At 36.0% G+C, this 15313-nt stretch overlaps 1 protein-coding gene and 1 long non-coding RNA gene across 4 annotated transcripts in view; one reads left to right on the forward strand and one right to left on the reverse strand.

The window, feature by feature from the left end:
• The window catches only part of LOC113253026 (uncharacterized), a 257794-nt gene that overhangs the window by 156963 nt on the left and 85518 nt on the right, over positions 1 to 15313 (reverse strand). Inside the window, exon 3 of the long non-coding RNA XR_003315196.3 lies at positions 9503 to 9576. This is a non-coding gene — a long non-coding RNA (uncharacterized LOC113253026). The remainder of the gene's footprint in view (positions 1 to 9502; positions 9577 to 15313) is intronic.
• The window catches only part of PKIA (cAMP-dependent protein kinase inhibitor alpha), a 90066-nt gene that overhangs the window by 34752 nt on the left and 40001 nt on the right, over positions 1 to 15313 (forward strand). The gene's annotated exons all lie outside the window — the stretch shown is intronic.

Consider the following 15313-nt stretch of genomic DNA (forward strand, 5'->3'; position numbering starts at 1 on the left):
ACATGTTAATAACCTTGGTATGGAACTGAGATTCTCCCTTTAGCAGAAAGCAGTCAGGGCATATGTGAGTGATTTTTTTTTTCCTTTGGCTATGTTCCTAATAATGCATTTCCTATCATGGTCTTATGGTGTTAACAGCATTTAAAGTGTATTCTTAAGCATTTGTTAGTTAAAGAAACTCAACGTAAAGACCCAATCTGGAGGCACCTGGGTGGCTCAGTGGTTATTAAATGGCCAACTTTTGGTCTTGGCTCAGGTCATGACCTTCCAGTTGTGGATCGAGCCCTGTGTTGGGCTCTGTGCTTAGCGTGGAGTCTGTTTGAACTTCTCTCTCCCTCTCCCTCCAGCTCATGGTATCTCTTTCTCTCTATCTCAAATAAATAAATTAAAAATTAAGAAAGGGGCGCCTGGGTGGTGCAGTCATTAAGCGTCTGCCTCCCGCTTAGGGCGTGATCCCTGCGTTCTGGGATCGAGCCCCACATCAGGCTCCTCGGCTGGGAGCCTGCTTCTTCGTCTCCCACTCCCCCTGCTTGTGTTCCCTCTCTCGCTGGCTGTCTCTCTCTGTCAAATAAATAAATAAAATCCTTAAAAAAAAAATTAAAAAAAAAAAGATACAACCTGACCTTGCTGAGTGGTATAAAATTAAAAATTGCACCTCATTGGAATCTAGGGTGTTAACAGGATTTTTTTGCACACTTAGCTCTTCAACTGATTTGTTTTGGATTCTGGATAAATTATTTGGTACCTTGGTTAAGTGAGCTTGTGAAGAAATTTTGATACATACAACCATTTCACATTGAGCTAATAGCTACATTTGCCAAGTATTTTGTGGGAAGAAAAGATTACAGAGCAAAGAATGCTAGGTTTCCTTAAGAGCTGTGCACTGTAAGGTGTACATAAAGACTGGGCAATTACCGGGGAGAAATAGGCCTGGCAATAAAGGGCAAATATATGCAACTCCTTTCTTTTGCTGAAAATCTGTCCCAGTTTCATGCTATTATATATTAAAATAATACTGCGTTTTCCACTAATGAAACTATTATAATTCGTGGGGTATGTTTCCCACCATAGAGTCTGTATCTACAACATATTATAAAGGCCAAAGTATGATTATAAGATATCATACTCCACTCATTAAAGTAGTAAAAATCCCATATATTTGAAAAAGATACACATCTTTATATTAAAACTACATTTCTACTGTATTGTAAATTATAACTACAGAAAATTAACACACTAACTTAATTACCACTTATTTACACCAAGCCTTTTCCCCAAGAAGAAAGATATATGTATATGGGTGTTTGTGTGAGTTAGATGACTAGCATCTTTTAAAAAAACTGTCCAAGAGGGGCACCTGGCTGGCTCACATAGTTAAGCACCTGACTTTTGGTTTCAGCTCAGGTCGTGATCTCAGAGTCATGAGATTGAGCCCCGTTTTGGGCTCTGTACTTAGGACAGAGTCCACTTGGGACTATCTCTCCCTCTTCCTCTGCCCCCATCTCCCTCTCACTCTCTCTCAAATAAATAAATAAATAAATAAATAAATAAATAAATAAATCTTTTTAAGAAAAAAAACATCCAAGAAAGTTTGGAGTAATGAATTTTCACGTAGCTTGGGGAGGTAATCAGAATCATTCTCCTTTATTTCTTTAATTCTAAGGTACCGTATGTTGTATGATATGCCCTTAAATTAGTGACACTTACTCTGGAGAGAGAAAAAGCTGGTATAGCAAATGTGCACATTAGGAAAAAAATTTAGGTTTTATAAATTTTATAATGATAAAAAGATATCAAAATGCAGTAAATATTTTTATTTACTTTAAAATTAAATTTAAATTCAAGCTTAATTCCTACAGCAATTGTTAGAAAATTTTATTATGCAATCTTTGCTGAGGATAATTTATAATTTATTATGATTAATTTAGAAATTTCCATCCATTTTAAAATTCAGAACTTTGGCTAGAACCATCAATTATCTGAAATTCTCAATGTATGAGAGGTCAGTGCCTCGGTTGATCCTATAGTGAGTTTCATAGAGAGTACAGCAGATCAAGTCCTTGCTGAGTAATTTACTGGAGATGAATGATGAATTGCTCCCAAGTTTGCTTATGATTCTGATCCTTTGAAATCACTGAAATACCAAAAGAATGAGTATACAGTTACTAGGAAGAGTGAATATTTTAGCTTACTCACAGTCTCTTTGAAGCAAAGGCACATTTTATGCATCGGTGTAAAGAAGTATATTTTGGGGAAAATAATTCTAGTTACTGTTAGAAGGTAGTGAACTCTGGGGCTTCATTTATTACTGGTGAGAGTTTAGAGCCCTCTAGACATTGATTGACATGATGGGCTTATTTTAATCAGCAATTACAAAGATTGACTAATGCTAGATATCAGTAAGTAGAAACTGGGTAAAAATCAGTTTTTCCTCCTTGTACAACACCTAGACAAATCCTATCAAAGGGTAGAATTAAACAGGCAAGGGACAATGTAATCAAGACTACTGCAATAGGGGAGAGCTTGGACTCAACTCTGCTGAAACAAAAGGCAGGAGAGTTTTTCAGTGCTGGGGCGAGCTAGTGCAATAGTACCGCAGGACACCAAGGGCGGCAATTGGTCAGTGGCAATTACGCCATCTGTGTTTTCTAACTGCCACTTATTGAAGTAGACTCTTACCATCCCACAGAGAATCGGGTGCTATCTTTCTTGATTATGTTTCAAACACAGGTCATTGGTTGTGAAATTTTTTTTAAGAGGTTGGAAGAGATTTACATCTCAAAGGGACAGAGAAAGAATTTACAGTTGCAAGTTTTCTTGTTTTTTAAAGTTTTATTTATTGATTTGACAGAGAGAGAGGGAGCACGAGAGCAGAAGCAGGGGGAGTGACAGGCAGAGGGAGAGAGAGAACCAGGCTCCCTGCTGAACAAGGAACCCGATCCGGGTCTCCATCCCAGAGCCCTGGGATCATGACCTGAGCTGAAGGCAGATGCCTAACTGACTGAACCACCCAGGCACCCCCAGTTGCAAGTTTTCTAAAGCAAATGCTTTAAGTAAGGAGACGTTAGGGGCCTGTAGTCAGGAAGAAACCGTCTAAAGTTCAGTCAAGCTGAGAGGAATGTTAAGTCTGGTTGGTCAACCTAAACCTGGAACGCAGATACAGATCTGTTTGCCAACGCTAGAGAAAAGCCTGTAAGAACAGGAAGCTCTCCTAATCTTCCCTTCTCCCTAATCTGATTTAGATGTTTCACTTACGTGTTCTCACAGGGGCACAGTCTTGCCAATATCACAAAATTTATCAGGACTAATTGCAATTTTTTTGTCTCTTTACTGCTGTTGACACTAGACTATAATAAACTTCATGAGGACAGGGATCCTGTTTACATTTGTAATCTCAGGACCTGCTGTAATGCCTCCCACCTTATAGTACCTCAACTGATGCCTGCTAAAATAAACTGAATTCTGAAAAATTCAGAAAAAGAAAGCTGAGCTGGGAAATAAGAATGTGGGAATTACAAAAGAACTAAGAACCTTTAGTTTGGTAAAACTGAAGGTTGTAAGGGAATATGATCAGAGACCATGTATTCCTGGAAGGTAAGAACTGTTCTAGTAAATCTTAGAAAACCAGAAGTGGGCCACACACAGTGAAGATAATAATAGGAAAGGGAGCTCACACTGAATGTTCTCTGTATGGTAGATACCATACTAGCATATCAGATTTAATCCTTTGAAAGGAAAGGAAAGCATTGCAAGCCCCACTTTATACGTAAGGACACTGACATCTAGAGTAGCCATATAATTATAAACTTAAATTATGGCAAATAATCAACACTTTAAACTTTGTGTATTAGATCATACCCCTAAGAAGGGATCACCCCCAAAATAGAAATAGAATTAATACAGTATTAGATATATCTTTAAATGCTAGAGACAAGGAAGGTTATATGTTTGGGGTAACTTCCAAACTTGTGAAGGTGGTGTCACCATGGGAGAGTGTCTCTTAGCAGAACTGTCAGCTATGCATTATTGGGTTCGCATTAGTGGGGCTCTTCTCTTGTACTTAGGACATTCTTCATGATTCTTCAGTAACAAAATATCTTTGTTTCTTTGATTCTGTTATCACTGAGAACGATTGTTTAAAGGAACAACCTTTTTTGTTTTTTTCAGATACACATTGGGAGTGCTATATATTAAGTCTCACAATGTGCTAGAGATGTACTAGTAGTCTGCTTAAATCTCCCCACGTGTCAGTACAGGAAATAGTAAGACTACTGATGCCAGTCCCATCTGGATACTTCTGAACTGAAGAGGGAGGTCTGGGGCAAAAGCAAACAGGTGCAGAGAATTTAATTAACAATTTGGTTTGATCTGAAAGCCTGATCAAATTCAATTACCCATCTCAGGCTTATATGGAACTTATTTTTCAAAATAACATGGATTTACAATTTCTCTTCAGAATTTGTTGTTAGAAGAAAAACAATAATTTAAGCTAGTCAATAAAAGGAACATCTTCTTTATGTTTCTTTGAAATCCTTTGGTGAATCCCTTAACTTGTCATCTCTCTGATTTTACCCTTTTCTAGAAAAAACCATACTGGGAGGAAGTAAGATCTACTGCTTTTCCAATGTACTGTTGGCATTCTTCCAAGTTTTCTGGAAAACACTATCTATCACTTATATTCCTATAGAACTATGAATTGCAATGAAGAACCCTCTTACACAGCCTCTTACACAAAGCCTCTTAGACAAAAGTATCAGGATATTCTTAAAGAAACTATATACAAATGGGTATATTTAAAATAATTGTTAGTACATCATCATGCCCCAATAAGAATGCAAGGTTGCTTAGCAACAGGATTAGGCAAACTTAACAAGAAAATGAATGGAAACAATGATGAAAAGTGATTGAAATCTTAAAAAGGCAAATTATTTGAACTAAATTTTTGTGAAAAGATAACACATCATGGGGAGAATGAGTTTTTTTAATCTAAAATTGTTTCCTGATATTGGTGCAGCATTATTTCAAGGCTAAACATCAACTACTTTCTGTAGAGTGGATAGAGCAATAATACTTATAGTCTTCACGTAATTTAGGATACTTAAAAAAGATTTTTTTATCAGGGTTAGCTTGAAAATACATTATATTTCTGTATTGTCCCATTAATTATCATTAAGACGAGATACATAAAGGTGCTTAGAACAATAAGTGAACACTGCAAGTATATTTGATTAAACTACAAATGTTCTATTTTTATGTCATCGTATATAATAGACAATTAAAAACTCAAAAATTATATTCTTATCTTTTAAATTTGAACATAAACACATATGCAAACAAACATTCTCTAATTCTCATTTCCAGTTTTAAAAAAAAGAACCTACAAAGCACTGTCTCTTTGGGAATATTAGATTGACTAATTTTTGACTAGTTTGACTGGGCTAATTTTATACTATAATACCTGTAAAATTACTGACTTGCTGCTGCTAATAACAATGAAAACAAATCTGGTACGCGTGGGCTCTCTTGATGTAAATGCATAAACACTCAGCAAATTCAGTCAAAGAATAAGCTCAGGTCTCCTGAATGGAGAGGCAGAAAAATTCCAACTCTGATCCTAGTCCTGTCCCTGCTTTCAACAACTCACTTAACCATTCTAGACCTCATCTTCCTCCTCTATGAAAGGAGACCTCCTTCTTGTCAGGTCTAATACTCCTGATGTCCATGTCCATTTCTTCTTGTCATGGAAGAAGTGGTTGTTTTATTGAATTGGTTATTTGGCTACCGTCTTTATGAGAATATTAAAAGTAGCAGGCCTATCCATCAACACTGTTCACGTATCTAGCAGAAAAATTTCACTACCGGTTTCCTTTTTGCTTTTTCTTTGTGTGTGATTATATGTTGTAGAGATAATTTTTAGTTCTGGAAGCTTAAAACATGCAGGTGCAGATGAAATATGCCACAGCCCTTGATACCAAGCCATTCTATTTGAAAACAACTGGCTTTTTTTGCAGCCGTTGGAAGAGGTCTAGATGAGCACATCTGTTTACTTTTCTTAAGAAGTTTTATAACATTACCAAAAGGTCATCCTTAAACAGTCAGACAAGGTCAACAACAAAATCTTGGAAAATAGCCAGTCCATCAATAAAACAAACGCAATGGACTATTTACAGATACTAAGTTTAAATAGGCAGCAGAATACAAGAGTTGGGGGAGGATGCAGGAGAGCTGCTTTACAGATATAGCAAAGTAATAGTTTGAAGAGATGCCTTATAATATTAAACTGTTGAGAACTAATAGCAGTAACCAAACCTGGCTTCCAGTCATTGGTAAAGGTGTATTTATAAAGAAGTTGGAAGCAACAAGTGTAAGATATGAGTCACAGAAGCAGATTCATGGGCCACACCCACACTGGGTCCTATATGCCATTTTCAAAACAAAGAGAAATTGATGTAAATATTTTAATTGCAAGGAAGTGAAACAGTGGTTTTTGATCCCACCAGTTGATGCCAGGCCAGGTTTTCTATTATGCAACTGAGGATGTAGTCCCACAGTACTGAAAGCAAAGTAGTCAAGATGATACTCTTTTCTTCCCATGAAAATACCACTTCTACTAATAATTCTAAGGGAATAGAAAGCTTATAACAGAGAACACATTAGAAAAGCATCACATATTTAAATCCAGAAACTTAATATTGACATAGAAGAAAATAAGTTTAGGAGGAGAGAAAGCTACAGAAATCATCAATGAAGACTTTGTACCTTCAGCTGAAATTTGTAAAATTATAAACAGAAATGGAGAATTCTCTGCAATTTGTATTCCATCCATGATCCAAGTAAGTAACTTAGGAGAAGTTTACTAGGATGAAAAGTAACCTGCTGGGGAATATGGATACCACTAATACAGAAACAATGATATAACATAGAGACATATTCTTTGTAGCAAAGGATTTCACCAGCTTTGTAAGAGAGGATTTTATGGTTGACACCAGAATCATATTATAGTTATACCTATTAAAATTTTAGATTATGGGATACCTAAATATATACTTAGGAGAAACAGTCAATAAATGTGCACAATATATTACAGTAATAAACATTCGGTTTTGTCAATGAATAATTTTACAGTCTTTTGTGGTCTTTTTTAAAAGCCTAATTTTTAAATAAAAATTGTTTCAATTTGGGAAATAAGAAGTTTAAAATAAGATCAACCAGATTTCTACAAGGCACTTTTTGATGCTCAAAGTGGGCAGGCTACAAAATGGTGCATGGCCAAGGCCATGTGGGAATGTGCCTGTTTCTTGCAATTTGAATTATATTATACATTTTATAATATACAGGGGCACACAGTATTTTATAAGTTATGTTTTTCTTTCTTTTTTTTTTAAGATTTTATTATTTATTTGACAGAGAGAGAGACAGCCAGCGAGAGAGGGAACACAAGCAGGGGGAGTGGGAGAAGCAGGCTCCCAGTGGAGCAGGGAGCCCGATGTGGGGCTCAATCCCAGGACCCTGGGATCAGGCCCTGAGCCAAAGGCAGATGCTTAACCACTGAGCCACCCAGGCACCCCTAAATTATGCTTTTCAAGCAAACTCTTAGCAGGATCAAAACTTCCTTATCTAACTAATTAGAATAGACCTGAGGCAAAACTACAATGTTTGCTTAACTTTCATCAAGCTCCACTTTCTGAGTCTTTCCCCTGAGTCTATCATTCTATCCCCTCTGTTACCTAATACCCTCCTCAGAAACCTTATGCCCTGGAGTTCTCTTTCCTCCTACACATCATCAAAATTTGCTTTTGGATCATTCTGGCTAAGGAAAAAATGACTAAGATCTTAAGATACAATGGGTATCTGAATTTCAATGGGAAAGAAAGATTTAAGCTGAAGGGATGAAGTTTGGGGATAAAGGGGTGCAAATTGACTGTCAAGCATCCCTTAGTAGATGGGAAGACATTTTTAGGCATTGCATCTTTCTTGTATCTCTCCAATCATAAGGCTAGTACTGCAAGCCATATATAGTTAGAAAGAAGTAATTGTAGAAAGGACCAAGATGCCAGTAAATAAAAAAAAAAAAAAGTTATTCGTAGTTCATAAATAAGATGTAGATTAACTTAAAGAGTACACAAAAAGTGCTCCCCGTTTCCTGAACGCTAGCTAGCTAGGAGGGAAAAGGAGTTTGATAAACTGGCCTTAGTGTTGGAGAATGGCAAGGAAAATTCAGTGTGGAATTACAGATGGAAAGTAGGTCAAATGATAATGTGTATGTGTATCCATGTGTATTTGTACAGTAGCCATATCTGTCATCTAGGAAAAGATAGCCAAAGTTAATGCACTGAAAAGAAGCTATAAAGTTCTACATCATTTTATTGCTAAATTGGGTCATATTTGCGAGATGGATCAATAGCAGTGACTTCCTTGAAAGGTCTCCTAAGGCTTTTGATTTTTTTTCTTTTTTAATGGGACTGGTATGTAAGGAGGTTGTTCTGAAAGGACACAGATAGATAATACTTCCTGTCAAGGATTTTGGCAGCAGTAGTTGAGCAAAAACTATAATATGATAGAAAGCACACTTTTCTTTGTCTCCTTGCAAAGTTAAAATGAAGAGTGAAAATACCTCTAAATTTTATTTTCTATTTAGCAGTTATGTAAATTAAAACAGATTAATCTTACGACTCATTATGGTTATACAGTCACCAAAAACAAAAACAAAACACATATGCTTTGAAATGATTCCTCAACATGGACGCATTTCGTATTTAGAATCAGATAGCAAAAGAAGACTGTTTAATTTACATGGGTCAGTATTTAGTAGTTATTGATCATTATTCATGAAAAATAAATTTTCTAACATTCCATCATTTACTATTTTTTTAACAAAAGTAGGATTTTATTTTTTCTTGTCACAGGTTCCTTTCTTCGTTAAGAAGTGAAGAAAAAAGGAGTTAAAATCTAAGAAAGTCAACTCCTTGATTTGCCTGACTATGAATATGAATAGAGGCTTTCTCTATTGTACAGTAGCTTTTAATCAAAAAAAAAAAAAAAAAAAAAGGCCGGCTCTAACATATTCTACAAAGGAAGGTATGCCAAGTCATAGTCAGCAATCTTTTTAAAATTTTTCTTAAGTTTAAAAATTATTGTACTTTGCATGAATTCTACATTTCTCCTAAATCATTTTTTACTGTGGAATATATGATGCTGTAATACTAAATTTATGAATAAAGTATAATAGGTTTCATATATCTCCATATCTTACACCGATAACATTTAAATTCGAACGTTAGATTGTTTTTGTTTCACAAACTAGGAGATAATTGCTCTGATAACAAGCAGACAAAGCTGACAGGAACAACAGATTTTCTTTTTTGTTTGTGAGACTGTTGACTCTAGTTGGCCATTAATGGCAACACATGACAAAATTTTCCTGAGTCCTGATTAATTATCCATAATTTCTCTGGTTTTGTTCTTGCCAAAGCTCCACTAGTTCTATATGTGAATATCTTACCTTACTCATCTGATTTTCCTCTTTGACCTTCCTCGTATTCAGAAACCCCATGTCATTAACTTGTCAGGTAGTACCTGTTATAATCAGAGAAATAGCAAAGAGGAATGAATGTAATGCCAATATAAACATTAATTAGAAGCCATGTTTTAGGGTATTAAAACAGAAGAGGATTAGAAATGATAGTCTAGTTTTAGGAAAGCTATATAGTATGTAAATGGAACCCCAAATGGCACCAGAGATAATTTTCCAGAGATTTAATATATTTGATACACACCTAGTTTGTGCCCACAAATGATGAACAACTAGTAGTAAAGGAGAACCAAATAGATACATTTCTAGACAAATGAGGTTAATAAAATGAAATAATAATGGTACCATTTACCTCAATCATTTCCTAGGCTTTCTTTGTTTATTATGCTAAAAATTATATGACATTATTGGGGTAAAAGCATTACAGTGACTTCACCATTGTGGAACATGAAACAAAATGAGAACTCAGGGCAAGGAAGGAAATGAGTAAAGCAAGAAGGAAAAAAGAGAAATGAAAGAGCTGAAACATTTATTTCTTGGCCATCATGTTCTACGAGAGTTTACTTGTGCTTTCTTAATCTTCATAATGCTATTGTCAGAATAGTATTAACATACCCATTTTATAGATAAGCAACTGAGGCTGTTGAGCTACAGGTTGCACTTGACTATCTGCCAGGTTTTCAAGCCTGTGATGGGGACTGTCAGGGCAGGAATTTCAATCCCGGTCAAATCATGACCTGGTGGAGATACCATTCTGCAAGCTCAGAGTTTTGACCCAAATTTTGACATTAAAATGTTGCTTGTCTTTCTCCAGGATGATGGTCTGTGTTTTAAGAACAACTATAGTTCTTTCCCCTGTAACAATTTTTGAGTTGTTTGTGCCAACTAAAGGTTTTGATTAGTTTTTATATTAACAAAGCCCTGGAATTACATGCAAAATGATGTGAAGAATTATTTGTTTATTTTTAGGGAAGGGATACAGAGCTGTTACCAGATTCTCAAAACTCTATCAAATATTATCTAATAATTTACATTAAATGAGGTAATGAATACTTTTTCTGGATCCAAATACTTTTATTATTATTATTATTATTATTATTTTAAGATTTTATTTTTAAGTAAACTCTACACCCAACGTGGGGCTCAAACTCAGAACCCGGAGATCGAGAGTCATATGCTGTACCCACTGAGCCCTACAATTATTTTTAATCCTTATAATGTCCCTGAAATATCTATTATCTCCATTTAACTAAGGCATAGAGAAGTCCAAATAAGTGACAGAGATAGAATGGAAATCCAGGTCAATTTCAACTTGAGAACCGCTAATTCTATACCCTGCACTGCCTCTCATTGTAGATAATCAGTACATGTCCATTTATTTCCTTTACCCCATTTGGGGAATCAAAAAGCAACTAGTACAGATTAGTTTTAATGTAAATGCTATAATAATAATGCTAGCCAGCAGCTACTGAATATTCATATTGTGATTGAAGCTGAGCATTAAGTACTTTATGGGCATATATATTACATATATATTTACATATATTTACATATATATATTTACATATATATTTACATATATATATAACCTATCCTTTGAAGTAGGTAGTATAAAATGCTAAAGTGATTGAAATAACATGATAGGTACCAGCAGTCAAATTGGGAACAAATTTTCCTGGGCTGATGGCTGAATTTTGACCAAGATATTAAGAGAAGGGATGAGCACTGGTGAGAAGACTGGAAAGCTATTCATAGCAGGAGAAAGCACTAACTTAAGCACTGTACTGCTTTGTTTAAGAACTGTGGACCCTAGTAATGGGAAAACTGGGGTACTGATGAAAACTGAAAGGTTTCTTCTTGCAATTTGAAAAAAATATAAACTGGTATCTCTTCATCTCTTCGTGTTTGAACAAGACTGTTTTGTGGATGTGTTGAAATAACTGATCCAAATTCTCTTTCAGATATAGAATAAATGTTTATATTACAGGGGTAAAGTCCATGGAGCTATTCTCCCAAGTCCATAAATACATCCCCATCTCCCCACCCTTCTTTTTAAAGTGTTTTATACTCCGTGAAAATAGAGCTACCCTACAACCCAGCAATTGCACTACTAGGTATTTACCCCAAAGATACAAATGTAGTGATCTGAAGGGACACCTGTACCCCAATGTTTATAGCAGCAATGTCCACAATAGCCAAACTATGGAAAAAGCCCAGATGTCCATTGACAGGTGAATGGATAAAGAAGATGTAGTATAAGGGCACCTGGGTAGCTGAGTCAGTTAAGCGTCTGCCTTCAGCTTAGGTCATGATCCTAGGGTCTTGGGATCCAGCCGGCATCAGGCTCTCTGCTCAGCAGGGAGCCTGCTTCTCCCTCTCCCACTCCCCCTGCTTGTGCACATGCTTGCTCGCTCTCTCTGCCTCTCAAATAAATAAATAAGATCTTTAAAAAAAAAGAAGATGTGGTATATATATATACACAATGGGATACTACTCAGCCATCAGAAAAATGAAATCTTGCCATTTGCAACGATGTGGATGGAACTAGAGGGTATTATGCTAAGCCAAATAAGTCAGTCAGAGAAAGAATTATCGTATGATCTCACTCATACATGGAATTTAAGAAACAAAACAGAGGATTATAGAGGAAGAGAGAGAAAAATAAAACAAGACAAAATCAGAGAGGGAGACAAACCATAAGAGACTTTTTTTTTTGAGACTCTTTTTTTTTTTTTTTTAAGATTTTACTTATTTATTCGACAGAGATAGAGACAGCCAGCGAGAGAGGGAACACAAGCAGGTGGAGTGGGAGAGGAAGAAGCAGGCTCATAACGGAGGAGCCTGATGTGGGGCCCGATCCCACAACGCCGGGATCACGCCCTGAGCTGAAGGCAGACGCTTAACCGCTGTGCCACCCAGGCGCCCCTTTTTTTTGAGACTCTTAATCATAGGAAACAAACTGAGGGTTGCTGGAGGGGAGGGCAGGGTGGGGGTATGGGGTAACTGGGTGATGGACATTAAGGAGGGCACATGATGTAATGAGCGCTGGATAGTATATAAGACTGATGAATCACTGACCTCTACCTCTGAAACTAGTAATACATTGTATGTTAAATAATTGAATTTAAGGAAAGAAGGAAAGGAAGGAAAGAAGGTGTTCTAGGCTTTGGAAAAAGAACAGCAACAACAAACACAATTTCCTTTTATCTATAGTTATTATTCATCTAGTCAAGAAAACCCAACTTGATATATTTATGCCAAAATATAAAATGAAATTTATAATTCATTTAATTAGTTCTCCCTATAAAATTTTATTTATTCCTACAACAAATATTATCACATGAAGATTTTTGGTAGTATTATAGTATCAGCTTGATAACCTAGATCTGACTATGTTCTCCAGTTATTTATTTATTTGTTCGTTTGTTTATTTATTTATTAGAGAGGGAGGGAGGAGAGTCAGAGGGAGAGAGAGAATCTTAAGCAGGCTGCATGTTCAATGCTGAGCCTGACCTAGGGCTTGGTCCCACGACCCTGAGATCATGACCTGAGCCGAAATCAAGAGCCAGACTCTTTACTGACTGAACCACCCAGGCACTCCTGTGTTCTCTGTGTTTAAACAATAACTCATACAAATCTTTCTGAAGGAGCATTATAATTAATCCCCCCAAACAACTTATAATTCTGTATGCTCTGCTTTCATACACGTTTGGCATCATTTTGACTTTCACTACTCATTAAGTGTGTTTGCAAGCCTTTTGTTAAAATAGCTGGTACACAAGTCGTTTCCTGATTGCCACATGTGGAATACTGATTCTGTTTGCATTTGAGAGTTACTAGTGTTTACAGCTAACGGAGTCTGCGGAGGAAAAACTGTGCTTCCTTTTGGTACTCTCGGAAAAGAATATTTGTAAATCTTCATTACTGGTTAAAGAAAACTGATTTATTATTGTAAATTTGACACTTCCTTTTAAGCCAACCATAAAATGTTAGACTATAAGCTATACATTGACTATATTATATATAACTATATTATAAATGTAACTATATAATAAATTAACTATAAATTTTTTTCCTTCACCAAAGCAAAAGAAAATAACATTTTGTAAAAAAAAAAAGAAAGAAAAGAAAAGAAAGAAAGAAAGAAATGTGTTTTCTCTCCACATCTTGACTCATTGCTCTCCTCTTCTTTGAAAGTTAGTTCTGAATAAGATGTATTTATATCTCATTGAAATCTAGGCAAAGACAGCTTAGCCATCCCTTTGAGTAATAACTTACGTCACATTGAAATATCTTAAACATATGAACAGTAACAGTTTACGTGATAAGTATTACTGATATGGAGAGACTTGATTAATCAAGGAGAATATGTTGGAAATAGAAATGGACAGTGGCAGAACAGAAATCATTTTTAACTAAACATTACCTTGATATTTAGACCGTCCGTGAAGAAATAGTGTGAAGAGCATGAAAACAGGTTTCATATATTTCAAGGATACAGAATATTTGCACATCACTTAATATTTATTAGGCATGTGCTTATAATCTGGAAGGTTCTGTGCATCTTTTAATTTAAACGCATCCCTCTGAAATAGTATTATCCCTGTTTGCAGATAGAAATCAGGCTCAGAAAGATTAAGAATGTTACCTAATTCTGTTAAGTAGGAAAACCTAAACTGTTCTAATTCCAGACCAGAGCCCTTTTCTGCCATCAGTGCGGATCTTTATCTCTGAGAATTAATGAACTCTTATGAGCCTTCTTCCAGAAAGATGCATAAAGAAACAACATGAGGGATGATATATCACTAAATGATCGGTGGGTTTGCACTTGCTTCTACAGATCTTTTGAAAATCGCATTCCTCTGAGATATTATGCTTTAAATATTTTCTCTGAAGACTTCCTAAATTATACATATCAGAAAACTATTTTGCTTTAAGGCTAAAGAAAAAAATGAGAGTTTTTTTTTGGAGCGCCTGGGTGGTTCAGTCAGTTAAGCAGCCAACTCTTTATTTCCATTCAGGCCTAGATCTTGGGTCCCAGGATCAAGCCCTGCCTCGGGCTCCCTGCTCGGCCAGGAGTCTGCTTGAGGATTCTCAGTCTCCCAATGTCTCCCCCTGCTTGCTCTCACACACTCTCTCCCTCTCTCTCTCTAAAATAAATAAAATAAATCTTAAAAAAAAAAAAAGAAAAATGAAAGTATTTTTTCAAATTATATTTAGGTGCCAGTATTGTACCATATACCCTACATCTGCCAGGATTCAAAGTAAGATGTGTCTACAAACTGTCCATTACACTGTGAATTCTTTCTATATTGTGAAGTAGACATAATTTAACAATTATGAGGGAAAAAAAGAAACACTGCCTCTTGGTCCTCAACATCATACCGTTAGCCTACCCCAGTGCCCTAGGCTAATTCTTTCTCATGTTTGTTGCCCCTTAGTACAGAGAGCATGTTTTTATTATCCTCTCTCACAGTCTTCTCTCCAAGAGCATCTTACATAAACACAAGACTTGTCAAGCAGCTAGTTTGCCAGGCAGTGTTAGGGTCACTTTTACCCATATATGTGTAATTTCGCACTTCTCTAGTAGGGTCCTTGCAGACAATACAGCATCATGGTTAAGAGAATTGGTGATCTTCTGAATCCAAATGGTGCCTACACCCATGACTAGCTATTTAACCTTGGAGCCCCTTAAAAGCATCAGATTTCTCATCTGGAAAATGGGCTAATAAATGTACCTACTGCATAGAGTTAGTGCATAAATTAATATAACATGAGATG

This window comes from Ursus arctos, unplaced genomic scaffold (genome assembly GCF_023065955.2).
Source record: "Ursus arctos isolate Adak ecotype North America unplaced genomic scaffold, UrsArc2.0 scaffold_6, whole genome shotgun sequence".
NCBI classification, from domain to species: Eukaryota; Metazoa; Chordata; class Mammalia; order Carnivora; family Ursidae; genus Ursus; species Ursus arctos.